This window comes from Hyaena hyaena, unplaced genomic scaffold, assembly GCF_003009895.1.
Source record: "Hyaena hyaena isolate Hyena2069 unplaced genomic scaffold, ASM300989v1 scaffold_172, whole genome shotgun sequence".
In the NCBI taxonomy this organism is placed as follows: Eukaryota; Metazoa; Chordata; class Mammalia; order Carnivora; family Hyaenidae; genus Hyaena; species Hyaena hyaena.
In genome coordinates this window covers 1,270,802-1,286,586 of record NW_024080804.1, presented here as the reverse complement: position 1 = coordinate 1,286,586, position 15,785 = coordinate 1,270,802, and the positions used below count along the sequence as shown (strand labels likewise).

Here is a 15,785-nt window from a genome sequence, read left to right as displayed (position 1 = left end):
ATCTCTGCTTTGGTAGGATAAATTCTTGAGATATTAATTTGTGTTTTGTTTTGGCTGATGTGAAAGAATCAGTATGACTGGGAGCTAGGTGTGTGATATTTACAAATGTTGTTCTCTTTTTTCACAATGTAGCCAAATCTTTTGTGTTTTTTTGTCTCAAGGGCATTTCCTAGGGCAAACACAGAAGTTGTTTGAAGGCAGTGTTTTCACTTAGCTTTTGTGATTACTGTTGAGGAAGAGAAGCGGGATCAAGAGATATGTGAATTTCCCTAGAGTAGAATGGGGTGGAGGATGGTAGATCTATATCAGAAACCAGCACCCTAAAGCTTATTTGTATGTCAGGCAGTGGGATCTCAGAAGGGATTGGCAGTGGATCCAGGCAGTGGAACCTGTAGGTAGGCTGGTCAGAGGATGGCTTTTTACTTAGGCTGACTTTCTCCAGAGTCAGCTCTTTGTCTTGGCTTGGCTTTCACATTGAAACCTGAAAAGACTTCTAGGGTAGGGGGTGGGAGCGGAGAGAATGCCTCTAATGGTTGAGGTTGAATCTCCCAATAACTTGGTAAGATGGAGACTTGCATTAGTTTGCTAGGACTCCTGTAATGAAATACTACAAACCAGATGGCCTAAACAAAAGTAATGTATCATCTCATAGTTCTGGAGGCTGGAAGTCCATGATGAAAGTGTCAGCAGGGTTGGTTACTTCTGAGCACTGTTAGAAAGAATTTATTCCATGCTTCTTCCTCAGCTTCTGGTGATTTACTCAATCTTCAACACCCTCTGGCTTGTAGACCTATTACCCTGATCTCAGTTTTTGGCTTCATCAGCTATGCATATATAGACTGTCTTTGTCATTTAGGGCTGCTGTAACAAAAATACCACAGACTGAAGGGCCTCAAAAACATACATTTATTTCACACAGTTCTAGAGACTGGGAAATCCAAGATCAAAACACCATCACAGCCCATGTCTGGTGAAGACAGTCTTCTTGGTGCTCAGATGGCTGTCTTTTCCTCTTATCCTCACATGGCAGAGAGGAGAGACAGAAAGTAATCTCTCTGTGTCTCCTGTAAGAGCATTAATCTCATGCATGGGGGCTCCACTCTTACAACCTAATCACTTCCCAAAGGCCCCACCTCCTATCATCAACACATTGGCAGTTAGCATTTCAACATATGAATTTGGGGAGGGGGGAATTAATCTATAACAGTGATGCCACTTGCGGAAATAGGGAAGATTATGAGAGGAAAATACAGGCTGGAGAAAACCAATAGCTAAATTCAGAGTTAGAGCTAGAAAGTCATTATCACTGTCATATAGATTATATTTAAAACCAAGGTTCAGGGACACCTGGGTAGCTCAGTTGGTTAAGGGTCTGATTCTGATTTCACCTTAGGTCATGATCCTAGTATACATGATAAAAGGATCATTTTGTAGTGGATAAAAATATTGAATCACTGGGGCGCCTGGGTGGATTAGTCGGTTAAGCGTCCGACTTTCGCTTAGGTCATAATCTCGCAGTTCGTGGGTTCGAGCTCCGCATCGGGCTCTGTGCTGACAGCCAGCTCAGAGCCTGGAGCCTGTTTCAGATTCTGTGACTCTCTCTCTCTCTGACCCTCCCCTGCGCACGCTCTCTCTCTCTCTCTCTCCTAGAAATAAATAAAACATTAAAAAAAATTCTTATAAAAATATTGAATCACTGTGATACACATATGAAATGAATAGGCTATTATATGTCAATAATATTTCTTTTTTTTTTAAATGTTTATTTATTTCTAGGAGACAGAGAGAGAGACAGCGTGAGCAGGGGAGGGTCAGAGAGAGAGGGAGTCACAGACTGAAATAGGCTCCAGGCTCTGAGCTGGCAGTCAGCACAGAGCCCGACGCGGGGCTCGAACCCACGAACCGTGAGATCATGACCTAAGCGAAAGTCGGACGCTTAACCAACTAAGCCACCCAGGCACCCCAATAATATTTCTATTAAAAAATGTAACTCAGAAAAAAGAAAAACCTGCTCAAGAAGAAATGAAAAATGTAAATGTTTCCCTTTCTATATTTCCAAAAATTGAATCCACAGTTTATAATCTTCCTACAAGGAGATCTCTATGCTCTGTTGAATTTTTATAAAACATTTAAAAAAGAAATAATACTGATCTTGATGAGGGAAATAAAGGCAGAGCAATGTAGCATAAATTAAATCTCCTTACAGATTGTAGTCCACTGATAGACGTCTGTCTATCAGATGTGACCTTGAATCAGACATTCAGAGCATGACCTGAATCAGACATTGAGAGCGTGACCTTGCTCAAGAAACTCATGGCTGCCTTACTTCTTTCATGTTTTTGTTTATTAAAGACTAAAAGTAACCTTATCTTAATGGCAGCTAGTACCTAAGGGTCCTGAAAGCCTTGCTTCCAAATTGCCTAGAGACTTATGCTGTCCCTAACCCTCACTAATTTAAAAGCATATAGTCAGTCACTCCTCACAACCCCAGTGCAGCTCTTTCTACCCATGGGTCCTGTCCTTTAATAAAATCACCTTTTTGCACCAAAGATTTCTCAAGAATTCTTCCTTAGCCATTTGCTCAAGAACCTCATCAATCTTAACAAACTTGAAGATAATAGAAAAAGTGAGAAACAAATAGCAACTCAGCGTATTAGGCCAACATCATATTATCCCAAAATATGACCGAAAAGTCACACACAAAAAGAAATACAAGTCAATTTCTGTTAAGAACATAAATGAATATATTCTAAGAAATATTAATAATATTAATAAGAAATTGAATCCAGACATTCATAAAAAAGGCTACTGTATCATGATCAAGTTGAATTTCTCCCAAAAATGCAAATATGTTTAACTTTCAAAATATTAATCCATAAAATTGGCCATATTAAAAAAAACAAAATAAAATCATATGATGCATCTCAAGAGATGCAGATAAACCTGTGATAAAATTCAATACTTATTTAAGACAAAAACTCAATAGACTAGGAATAAAAAGAAATACCTTTCCTCTGACAAATATTTATCTACCAAAAAACATGGTGGGGGGGACTACAACTAACATTATACTTAACAGTAAAATAGTGAAAGCTTTTTCTCTGAAATCAACAATGAAATAGGATTTTTGCTGTCATCACTTCTACCCATCATTGTGTCTGATATCCTAACCACTGTATTAAGACAGAGGGACAAGGTATAATAATTGAAGAGGGAGAAATAAAAATTGTTATATGCAGATATATGATCATGTACATAGAAAATCCAAGTAAGTGTGAAATTTTAATATTACTTTATGAATTTAGAAAGTTCACTGGAAACAAGATTAGTGAAAACATTTATTTTACCTTTATCCATCGAAAAATAACAGAAATAAATTATAAAAATAAGACCATTTAAAATAGCCCCCCCAAATTAAATATTTAGAAATAAATCTGCTAAAAATGAGCAATCATGCCAAACCAAAAACTACACACTATTATTGTTGTGGAGGAAGGAAAATACCCAACTCCAAACCTCTCGCACCATCCTGTTTCACCTAACTGGGGGAAACTGAGAAGAACATGTGAAGTCCACAGTCCAGGGACACAGGCTGGCTAAAAGATTAAGACTTAATCATGCAACTAAAGAACACTTCCCCTTTGCCACACCTTACTACCACGTCACTAAACATCTATTCACCTAAGTTCCTTTTACCCAGTACACCATGTCTGGCTTTCCACAAAGTATCAGAAGGCATACTAATGGCAAAAAAAGCACAGTAGGAAGAGAGAGAGCAAGCATCAGAACCAGACTTGATATGATAGAGATGTTGGAATTATTAGACTGCAAACTTAAAATACCTATGATTACTGTGTTAAAAACTATAAATAGAAAAAGCAGACAACATTTAAGAACAGATGGATAATGAAAACAGAAAGATGGAAATTCAAAGAAAAAATTTTAAATGTTACAGATCAAAAACATTGTAACAGATATGAAGAATGCCTTTGATGGGCTCATAAGTAGACTAAAATCACCAAAAAAAATTCCTGCAACTAAAGAGTTATTTTAGCAAGTTTGCAAGATTTAACAATAACATACAAAAGTCGAGCATTTTCCTATATACCAGCAATGGACAAGTGGATTCTGAAGAGAAAAACAATACCATTTACATTAGCATCTTGTCAAATGAACTACTTAAGTATAAAGCTAACAAATTATATACAGGATCTATGTGAGGTATGCTACACAAGTCTGATGAAAGAAATTAAAGTACTAAGTAAATGGAGAGATATTCCAGTTTTATGGAAAAGATGATAATATTGCTAAGATACCAGTTCTTCCCAAATTGGTCTATATACTCACAGCAATCCCATCCAAAATCTCAACTAGTTTGTGGATTTTTACAAACTGATTCTAAAATTTATATGGAGAGGCAAAAGATTCAACAAAGACAATACGGCACTAAAGAAGAATAATGAAGTCAGAGGACTAAAATTACCCAACCTCAAGATCTTCTATAACACTATAATAATCAAGACGGTGTGGTATTAACAAAAGAATAGACAAAAATATTACTGGAACAGAGAGCCCACAAATATACAAACATAAATATAGTCAACTTAACTTCAATAAAATTAATACAATGGAGAAAAGATAGTTTTTTCAACAAATTGTGCTGAAACAACTGAAAGTCACGTGCCAAAAAAAAATCTTAAAAGCTCTTACATATATGAACTCAAAATGCATTAAACACCTAAATGTAAAATGCAAAACTATAAATCTCCTAGAAGATAACATAGGAGAAAATCTATATGACCTTGGGTATGGTGATGACATTTTAGATTCAACACCAAAAGCTTGATCCATGGAAGAAATAATTGATAGGTTGGATTTCATTAAAAGTAAAAACTTGTACTGTAAGAAGGGCACTGTGAAAAGATGAGAAGACAAGGTGCAGAATGGGAGAAAACATTTCCAAAAACATACCTGAAAAAAGACTGTTAATCAAAATATACAAAGACCTCTTAAAGTTCAACAATAAGAAAACAATCTAATTAAAAAATAAGCCGAAGAACTGAATAGACATCTCACCAAAGAAGATGCAGTAATGGCAAATAATCATCTAAAAAGATGCTTAACATCATATTTTACTGGTGAATTACAAATTAAAATAACACTGTCATATAACTACAAATAGAATGGGAAAAAACAAACAAACACCAAATGCTGATGAGGATTAGAATAACAGGAACTCTTATTCATTGTTATGAATGGAATGCAAAATGGTACAGACACTTTGGAAGACAGTTTGGCAGTTTTTTACAAAACTAAATATACTTTTACCATATGATCCAGCAATCATGCTCCTTGGTATTTACTCAAATTAGTTGATAACAACATTCACACAAAACCTGCACATGAATGTTTATATCAGCTTTCTTTATAATCACCAAAACTTGGAAGCCATCAAGATAGCCTTTAATAGATGAATAGATAAATTAACTATGGTACAACCAGACAATGGAATGCTATTTAGTGCTAAAAAATAATGAGCTATCAAGCCATGAAAAGACATAGAGGAAATGTAAATGCACATTACTAAATGAAAGAAGCTAGATGAACAGGTTATGAGCCTAACTATATGACATAATGGAAAAGGCAAAACTATTGAAATAGTAAAAAGATCAGTTGTTGCCAATGGTTAGAAGGGAGGAAGGGATAAACAAGCAGAGCACAAAATATTTTTAGGATAGTGAAACTTTTCTGTAGGACAGGATAATGGTGGACATATGTACTGTACATCTGTTAAAACCCACAGAATGTACAAGACCAAGAGTGAACTCTAATGTAAACTATGGACTTTGGGTGATAATGATGGTCAATATAAGTTCATCAATTATAACAAATGTACCACTCTGGCTGAAAGTGTTGATAATAGGAGAGGTTGTGAGTGTGTGGGCAGGGAATTCATGAGAACTCGCTGTACTTTCCACTTAATTTTGCTGTCAATCGAAAGATGCTCTAAAATAAATCCTATTAAAAATTGTTGAGATAAATAAAATCTTATTAGTTGCTTTGCTGGCATGTTTTGTGATATAGGTTAGAGCCTCTGATCAGCAAGCACCACCAGAAGATCCCAGAAGCCTTGCCCAACAATGGAAGAGGACCAGGAGCTAGAGAGAAAAATACTTGGATTGAAGACCAATCCAAGTGGTGGCTGAAGGCAAGAGGAAGACAGCCCTGGAAAAGGCTCAGGCAGCTGGAACACAGAGACACTGTGACATTTGTATGCACGAGGGGGACCATACCCTAGGAAATCCTTTTGATTACATGATCATAAAGAATTTGGAAGTAGAATTTTGGGGTTACACTACATCCTTCAGAGAGCAAAATTAATTTACACATTCAGGCTTGAGGTGCTCTCCTAGCTGTTGAGCCATTTCAGAGGCCTGAGTGAGATCAGAAATGTCTGCCAAAATGTGCTAGACAAATTTGAGGCCAGCATAAAGGAATATAAGGATCAAAAAGCAAGCAAAAATCCACATTCTAGTCCCTTATGCACTCTGCAGGGAGGACTATCCTCTACAATATTCTCTTCATGATCTTGCAAAATCCAGAAGTGGAAGTTTGTGATTACAATATGGTTTGTCCTTCAGGAAGATGTACTTCTAGTTATTAACCCATTACAGCTGTTGGAATCCCTGCAAGAACCTTTGTATTGATCTAATAAATTCCCTCATTTATTTAAAATTTAAAAAAAAGAAAATCTTATTAAATGAAGAACTATACAATGCTCATGGACTGGAAAACTTAATATAGTAAAATATTAATTATCTTCAACTTAGTCTACAGATCCACTGCAATCCTTCTTTTTATAATTTTCTTTTTAATGTTTATTTATTTTTGAGAGACAGAGACAGACAGAGCATGAGCAGGAAAGAGGCAGAGAGAGAAGGAGACACAGAATCCAAAGCAGGCTCCAGGATGTGAGCTGTTGGCGCAGAGCTGGGATGCGTGGTGTGAACTCACAGGCCATGAGATCATGACTTGAGCCAAAGTCAGACACAATCGATTCAGCCACCCAGGTGCCCCCAGTGTAATCCTAATCAAAATCTCAAGTTACAAGATTACAAGCCGCTTACAAATTATATACAGAAATTCAAAAAGCCAAGAATATCCAAGTATATATTTTTTAGGGATGGTTCCTGTTGGTTTGCTATTTTCCTTTGAGTGGGCCATACGTTACTATTTCTTTGTATGCCTTGTGATATTTTTGTTGAAAACTGGACATTTGAATCTAACACTGTGGTAACTGTAAAAATCATATTCTTCCCCTTTCCAAGTTTTGCTGTTGTTTTATTTTTGCTTTTTTGTGTTTGTGTTTTTATTGTTGTAGGCTGCTTCTGTGCCAAGGATCAGCCTGAACTGTAAACTTAAGATCTTCTCAAACCTTTTATGAATGTGCATCTTTCCCTGAGCATGTGAAATCTCTTCTTGATTTTCCTAATATATGTAGATGCTTTTGAATGTCATAATGTTTAGGGTCTGCCTCCTAAAAAAATGGAAAAAGTAAAAAATGAAAGCAGGGGAAGGATGCTTGAAATCCCCTGGAAGTCACTATATCCAGAGAAGGAGGGGCTTATAACAGTGAGGAGAGGTGCAACAGCGGCCACCTGACTCTTGGCACATTTGTCATCGGAAACGGCAATCATGATCAGAGTACAGATCCCCAACATTTGGAGGACAGTGTCTTTTTTGCCGGCCCTGGGCCCCGCGGCCTATGTGCAGGTTGCTCCAGAAACACATGCACAGCTGCCTGCCTCATAGCTAGGAATGAACAATGGGTAGCCAGTACTGGGCTGAGGGCCAAAATGAACCCAACTAACCCTGATTTACCATCTAAGACTTACCCTGGAGGTTGCAAGCCTTCAACACACTCTAGAGTTTCAAAATACAGGCATAGCTCAGAGATATTGCAGGTTCAGTTCCAGACCATTGCAATAAGGCAAATATTACCAAAAAAGTAAGTTAAATGAATTCTTTAGCTTCCCAATCCATAAAAGTATATGTTTATGCTATACTGAAATCTATTAAGTGTGCATTAGCATTATTTCTAAACAAAATGTACATACCCTATTTTTAAAACACTTCATTGCTAAAAAACGCTAACCAACATCTGAGCTTTTAGTGAGTAGTAATCTCAGATCACAGATACCCATAATAAACATAATAATAAAGAAAAAGCTTGAAATATTGTAAGAACTACCAAAATGTGACAGAGACATGAAGTGAGAGAATATTGTTGGAGAATTTATGCCAATAGATTTGCTTGACTCAGGTTGCCACAAACCTTCATTTTGTTAAAAACACAGAACTTGCAAAGCACAATAAAGCAAAGCATAATAAAACATGATATGCCTGCAGTTACATCAGACATAGTCTACCAGTACAACTGTTATCTAGACAAGACAGATTCCTGATGTTTAGCTACTCTGCTATCATCCCAGAATGTTCCCTTCAGGAATATCTTGAAGAAGAACAAAGCTTGAGGATCTATACTACCAGACATTAAGACCTATGAAAAACTATGGTAATTAAGATAGTGTGCTTTGACCTAAGAGTAAACAAATACACCAATGGAAGAGAATAGAAAACAGTTTCACACTTATGTGGCCTCATGATTTAACTGTAGATATAATTATAAAAGTAATGCAATGAAGGTATAGAATATGTCACAGGAAAACACTTACATGATCTTGGAGTAGGCAAAGAATTTTTAAACAATACAAAGGAGGCAGTAACCATAAAGAAGATTGGTGAGTTGGACTACATTAAAATAAAACACCTCTGTTCATCAAAAGAGATATTTAAAAATCAAGCACAGAGCAGAAAAAAGTTATTTGCCATATATATGCAAAGGTGTTTTTTTTTTTACTTACCAAGAAATGAACATTTAAACCACATGAAATATTATTAAATAACTGCCAGAATGGTATATTTAAAAGACTGATAATGCCAGGATTTAATGAGGCTGAGAAATAACCACAATTTTCATACTGCTGTTGGGAAGTATAACTCTAGAAAACTATTCAGCAGTATCTACAAAACTGAACATACACATACTCTCATGACCCAATAATTTCACTTCTTTGTATTTACTCAACAGATGTGTGCATATGTATTTGTGCACCAAAAGACCAGTGGATGATGGTCATAGCAGCACTGTTTACATAACCAGGTAACCTAAATGTCCATCAGCATCAGTAAAGATAAATAAATTGTTGTGTATTCATGCAATGAAATACTATACAACAATGAGAATGAACAAGTTACAACCCTATGTGACAATATGAATGAATTTCACACATATAATATAAATTATTCACGAAAGAGTTCCTAGGGTAATATTCCATTCATATCATGGTCAAAAACAGGAAGAACGAATTAATGATGATGATAGCAGTCAAAATAATTAATGTTTCTGGGCATGGGAGGGTACATGAGGAGGGGTTTAAGAATGGTGATAATGTTTTATTCTCATCTGGATGGTGATGAAATGGATGTATTCACTTTGTGAAAATTCACTTGCATGTCAGAAAAATATTTAGGCTGCTTTTGTACTTTTGAAGTATATGCTATTTTGCTTCCTACAGTTAGATCTTACATAAAAACATATCTAGGCACAGTTAATCTGTAAAGATAGAAAATGGTTTTAAATGCTGTACCAATGACAGCTATAAAAATAAAACACCAATTAAATTAACCATATCTTCAATATGAACAAATGTACAACACTATAAAAGATGTCTTTAAATCATAATTTTCATGTCTGTGTATTATAAACTGTCCTTCTTTAGGGTTAATTGCCTGGTTCCTTGTTATTTCATATTGAACCGAATCATTAAAATATATGTCAGCTACTATAGACCTGAAGAAATATGACCAACCTCCCTAGATATATATAGAAAAGTAATATAAAGTGCCAAGGGGCACCTGAGTGGCTCAGTCAGTTAAGCATCTGACTCCTGATTTCATCTCAGGTCACGATCTCATGGTTTGTGGGATGGAGACCATGTTGGGCTCCATGCTGACAGTGCGGAGACTGCTTGGGATTCTCTCTCTCCCTCTCTAAAAATAAATGAACTTAAGGGGGAAAAAGTGCCAAAGACTCCTTGCTTTCCTTTTTGAGCACATGAGCTTTAGGCATGTAAAAAAAGTAATACCTGGCCTAGATTAGTGTCTATGTTAGTTTATTTACCAACTAATCTTGTTTAGCTTTGAATTAAACACTATTGTTTTGAATTCATCAGTAAATATCAAACACAGGAGACTCCCCAAAATACATACTTTAAAATATTTCAAGAATGGGAAGTACTGTTTTTCACTTGTGAGTTATTTTTAGTAAATAAGTGAGTATTATGAGATCTGTGAACTTATCTCCATTACTATTTCAGTTTAGCCAAGTCATTTATTCCTTGGTCAGTTTCATCATCTATAAAACAGAGAAATTAGAAAAGGTTCATATATAGCCTCAGCATTCTAAGTATAAAGCAAATGATGATGAAAGTAAAGCTCCTACTCCAATTGAATTATCTTTGCTAATATTAACTCTTGCATAGAATATACAGAAAGACTTTGTTCATTAATTGTCCTCAAATATGCATCATTTCATAATCTTGAACTCACAATTACTAATTTATGATGCCAATTTAGTGATACTAATTTTGAAAGTGTCTCTTCTTTATTTTAATATTTAGGATTATTAATTAATGTTAAAATTATCAAGTGGTTGTTTTACAGCTAGTACATATAATTGTGCTACAACTCTTTAGGATTCTAACTCTATCTTAGAACCACTTTTTCCATTGTGTTTTCAGAGAGAGACAACACAAATAATATTCCCAGAGGAATGCTAGGTTTCTCATATATCCCTGATAACATTGGTAAGAAATTTACAGTATATTTGGTAAGAAACAGAATGGCAGGAGGAATAAAAAAATCAGTGGTGCCATCAAAAAATAGCACTCTTCTAGGAAACGCTGTGTTATTTTCAAACATGTCACCAATCTGTACAAGTTACTGTCAGGAAATGGTCTATCTCTATAATAAGTGGCAACATTAAAAGAACCTGTTACTATTCAAATTTGGAGATTACCAAGGTAAGAGAATTCAAGGTGGGAGTTATATGAAGGACAACTTGTTTCAAAAGTAAACAAAATGTCTCCGAAGAGGTTCTGATCCATTGTAAACACACAGAATGATAGGTCATTACTCAGTTTTCTCTCAAGTTAGAATGTCGATATTAATGTTGGTGCACTCAGCTTCCCAAGGGTAGAGAGAGCAACATTAGATAATTAAGCAAAAGCAATATGCTAAAGAAACTGAAATAATATGAATACCTATACTTTTCAGCCCAAAATATTTATGGTATTCATATTAGGATGGCTTAAAAAATTCTGAGAGAGTAAAATATTTAGGGCTGAAAATATCTTTGTGGCAAATACCCAGGTAAGCAAAGTGCCTCACCCAAGTTCACACAGCCAGATAGTGAAAAAAAATAAAAATAAAAACAAAAAACAAAAAACGGGAGAAGAACCTGTTACCAATAATAGGCAATGCTCAGTAGTTTTGACCTCCAAGTGGTCAGTAGGCAATAAACAAAATGACAAAAGAGAAGACACATCTATTACTGAAGATATTTTCTTTGTATTATTGCATATAGGCAGGCAAGGTCACATAATAAACCCTATCTAAAAGAGTAACACATAAAAAGGCATATATATATAAAGCTATAAAAGGATATGTGTCTGTTTATTCATATATACACACATACATATATGTGTATATATACCTTACATATTATATTTATCTTATTTATATATATACTTATATACCTTTATATATGCCTTATATATACGCCGACTTATATATATCTATATAGAGAGATATATAGACACATCTATATATAAAGATACATATATGTGTGTGTGCATACACATAAGGGTATATGTAAACTATATCTCATAAAAAGCACAGTAGGGTCTATTGCCAAGAGAGGAAAAAGAGGTAAGCTTTTGACAACTCTTTTCAGAGATCTAAGGATCTTACCTTACAGAAGATTGACATTGTTATAGGACTATTCAGTTAGTACTGGAAAATGTTCCCAGATGAATCCAAGCAGTTCTTACTTCTCTAGGTCAAAGATATCATTGAGACTCCTTACATGGCTTTCCTACAATATTTAAAAGACATAAAAATAGGTAACCTCCAAATTATATAAATTATGCATAGCAAAGAGTAAGGCAATGAAGAATACCAGCTCTAACTAAATTATTAAATCCACATCACAAAAAGAGACTATAAAAGTGTTCTAAAACAGAAAGATGTGTAGGAAATCATGCTAATGATTTAAAAAATAATTAAGATATCACCAAGATGTTAAAGCATATTAAGGAGAATGGAGAAGAATGAAAAGCACACCAAAGTAGGCTTGGAAAGAAAGTCTGCTGGTCCAGACTTCTGTGTCTTAAGCCCAGTGCCTATTAAAACTCTTCCCTATTCTTTTTGAATATTCTCTTTTAAACTTGCTGAGCAGAATTCATTTTCTCGCTCTTAACCTAGTGCTCTTTATGCTTTATCTTGCTGCTCTTTTCCTTTTGTCCATTAAAGATTAATATTAATCAGAGCTAAATTGTTCTGCTATTTAAAACTTTAAAAATGAAAATAATTCAGTGGAAAATAGGTAAGTAATTAAAGATTTTTTTTGAATTGTCAGGGTAATTGTCTCAATAATTCCTTCCATAAAAATACATAGGCTTCACCTTAGTAAAACTATATCTCATTATTATCCATAAAAATACATAGGCTTCTTCTTAGTAAAACTATGTATTATTATTAAATCACTTATTATAAGCCACAATATAGAGGTCCAACCTAAACTTTAAAGCTTTTTTGGTAAATGGCACAACCATAATACATACTAGCTTAAGCAAAATAAGGTAAAAGAGTGGCTCGAGTCAGGGTCTATCAAGCTATAGGCATAGCTAGATCCAGAGGATACAAAAGATAATCAGGACACTCTCTTTTTCCATTTTAGGGCTCTGCTACCACAGTATTCTCAGAGAAGCTGTATCCATATTGTGGCAAATATGAACAACAGAAGCTTCTCACTTATATTCTTTCAGCTTAGCAACCCTAGTGGAGAGAAAGTACCTCTTTCCAGAATTTGCAGCAAAAATGTACCAGGACTGATACTCTCTCATCATGACCTGGTTTCGATCATACACTCATCCTTTTTTTCATTTTTATTTTTTTATGTTTATTTATTTTTGAACTGTGAGATCATGACGTGGATGCTTAGTCAACTGAGTCACTCAGGCACCCCTGATCATTCAGCCATCTTTGTCATAGCATATCAGTTTTCTCCTCTGTTCAATTTGAGCTTTCATGCTGTCTCAAGTCAGAAGGTGGACTCAAGCCCACCCAGACTATAGAGACTGATTGGGAGGGAGGTTAATTTCCTCCTGTAAAAAAATCAGGTTCTCTTACCCAAAGAGAGAAGAGATGCTGGTCACAGAGGCAAGAAAGAGAAAGGTCCTTTCCCAGGATATATACTCTAGAGAAAACATAAATACCTCATGAAAGCATATGAAACCTTGGAATATTCCCAAAGATAATATTTTAAGATGTATACTTTGCACTATGGATGATCATTATTGTGACTTTTAACACCTTACAAGTAAGGATGTCATCTTTTGAAAGACAATGAACTTGATATGCCAATTGGTAAATAATAAAATGTTACTGACTTTTCAGCCAAGGAACTAGAGAATCAGAAAAATTTCAAATATTACTTCATAGGATGATACAACTTTTTAAAATATTTATTTCTTCATTTATTTGAAGAGAGAGAGAACATGAGCACAAGCAGGGAGGGGCAGAGAGAATCCCAAGCCGGCTATATGCTGTCAACACAGAGCCTGACATAGGGCTCAATTCCATGAATCGTGAGATCATGACCTTAGCCAAAATCAAGAGTTAGACACTCAACAAGTGAGGCACGCAGGCACTCCTATAACTTTTTAATTAAAAAAAAATTCATAGTTGATCATTTATGCAGTCAGCCATTTTTTAAAAAATAAACTATCTTATATGGTTTCAGTGTTGCACTTTAGTGACATCTATACTTGTTTTTATGACTGTTTACAGAGATCTTGGACTTCTTGTAAAATCTGCTACCACAGTAATCTCAGCAAATAATTAGCTCCTCAGGGAAAAACCCAACTCTTCATAACTTCCAATTGAAACAGAAAATAGCCTTTAGCTCTTCTTCCTAAATTATGATACATTTAGTACTTATACATTGCTGCTTACTACATTTGTAAGGAAAACTAAATTTTTTTTCTGAGAAATGCTTCCAGGCATTCTATCTCTGTCTTCAAAGTATTTAAAGATGAAAATCAATTTAATTTTAAATAATCTTATTAACAGGTTTAAGAAAATTAAAATACCACAGAGTTTATAGCCTTGAAAATTATTTTAAAAATGAAAAGCCAACTCTGTTCTTACCCTTCCATTTCACAATCCCTTGTGGCTACAAATAAACAACAAATTATCTGCAATGAACATTATTTATGTTTACTTGAAGAAAATGACTATTTTCAAGCTAAGAGCATTAAATGTATCTCTAAATAGTTCAAAACTAATAAAATGAAGCACAAGTACTGAATTCTAATATAAATATGTTCATCATTTATTTATATTGTGTTTTATCCTGAAAGGATTTTAAAGCAATTTAAAATATGCAAAAATAGAACAAAATAAACAAAGGTAAGGAAAAAGGAAAATAGGTGTATGAAAGCAAGTTGAAGCCAAGAAAAAACTTTGTACTCAATACACATATACCATGACACTTGCAAACTGTGGATATTAATCTAGGTATTTTGGCTTCAAAACCATTGAAGAAAACAACTCTAAGTTATCATGATACAAAATAAAATACTGGTCAGCAAGTTGTACATGAGAAGTACATGTATGCAAACATTAAAACCTGGCAAACTGAGTACATATTTGTATATGTATAACACATATACAAATATAATACATACTCAGTATAATACATACATACATACATTAACTTAAAACATGCATAAATAAACTTTAAAAAAGTAAATGCTTTTCTATAGATCAACAACAGCAATTAACAAGTGGAATTTGAAATTAAAAATACAGTACCATTTACATTAGCACTCACAAAATGAAAAACTCAGGTTTAAATTGAACAAAATAGGTACAAGATCTACATGATGAAGAACATCATATGATGTTTTAAAACATCATATGAAACTTTGAAAAGAGAAATCAAAGAAAAACTAAAGAAATGGAGAAATAGTCTATGTTCATGGAAAGAAAGACAATATGTCAAGATGTCAGTACTTCTGACACAATGGATCTATAGATTCATTGTGCCTCAAGCAAAACCTCAGTAAGTTATTTTGTGGATCTTGCCAAATTCATTCTAAAGTTTACATGGAGAGGCAAAATACACAGGATACCCAACACAGTGTTGAAAAAGAATAACAGGCATGCCCGGGTGGCTCAGTTGGTTAAGTGTCCGACCTCTGCTCAGGTCACAATCTCATAGTCTGTGGGTTCGAGCCCTGCTTTGAGCTCTGTGCTGACAGCTCAGAGCCTGGGGCCTACTTCAGATTCTGTCTCTCTCTCTCTCTATGCCTCTCCCCCACTTGCTCTCTGTCTCTGTCCCTCAAAATAAAATAAAGACATAAAAAAGTTTTTAAAAA

The 15,785-nt window shown here is 34.8% G+C and overlaps 1 pseudogene; it reads left to right on the top strand.

The window, feature by feature from the left end:
• The first annotated feature begins 6,140 nt into the window (after positions 1 to 6,140).
• Positions 6,141 to 6,587, top strand: LOC120237121 (annotated as a pseudogene).
• The last annotated feature ends 9,198 nt before the right edge of the window (positions 6,588 to 15,785 follow it).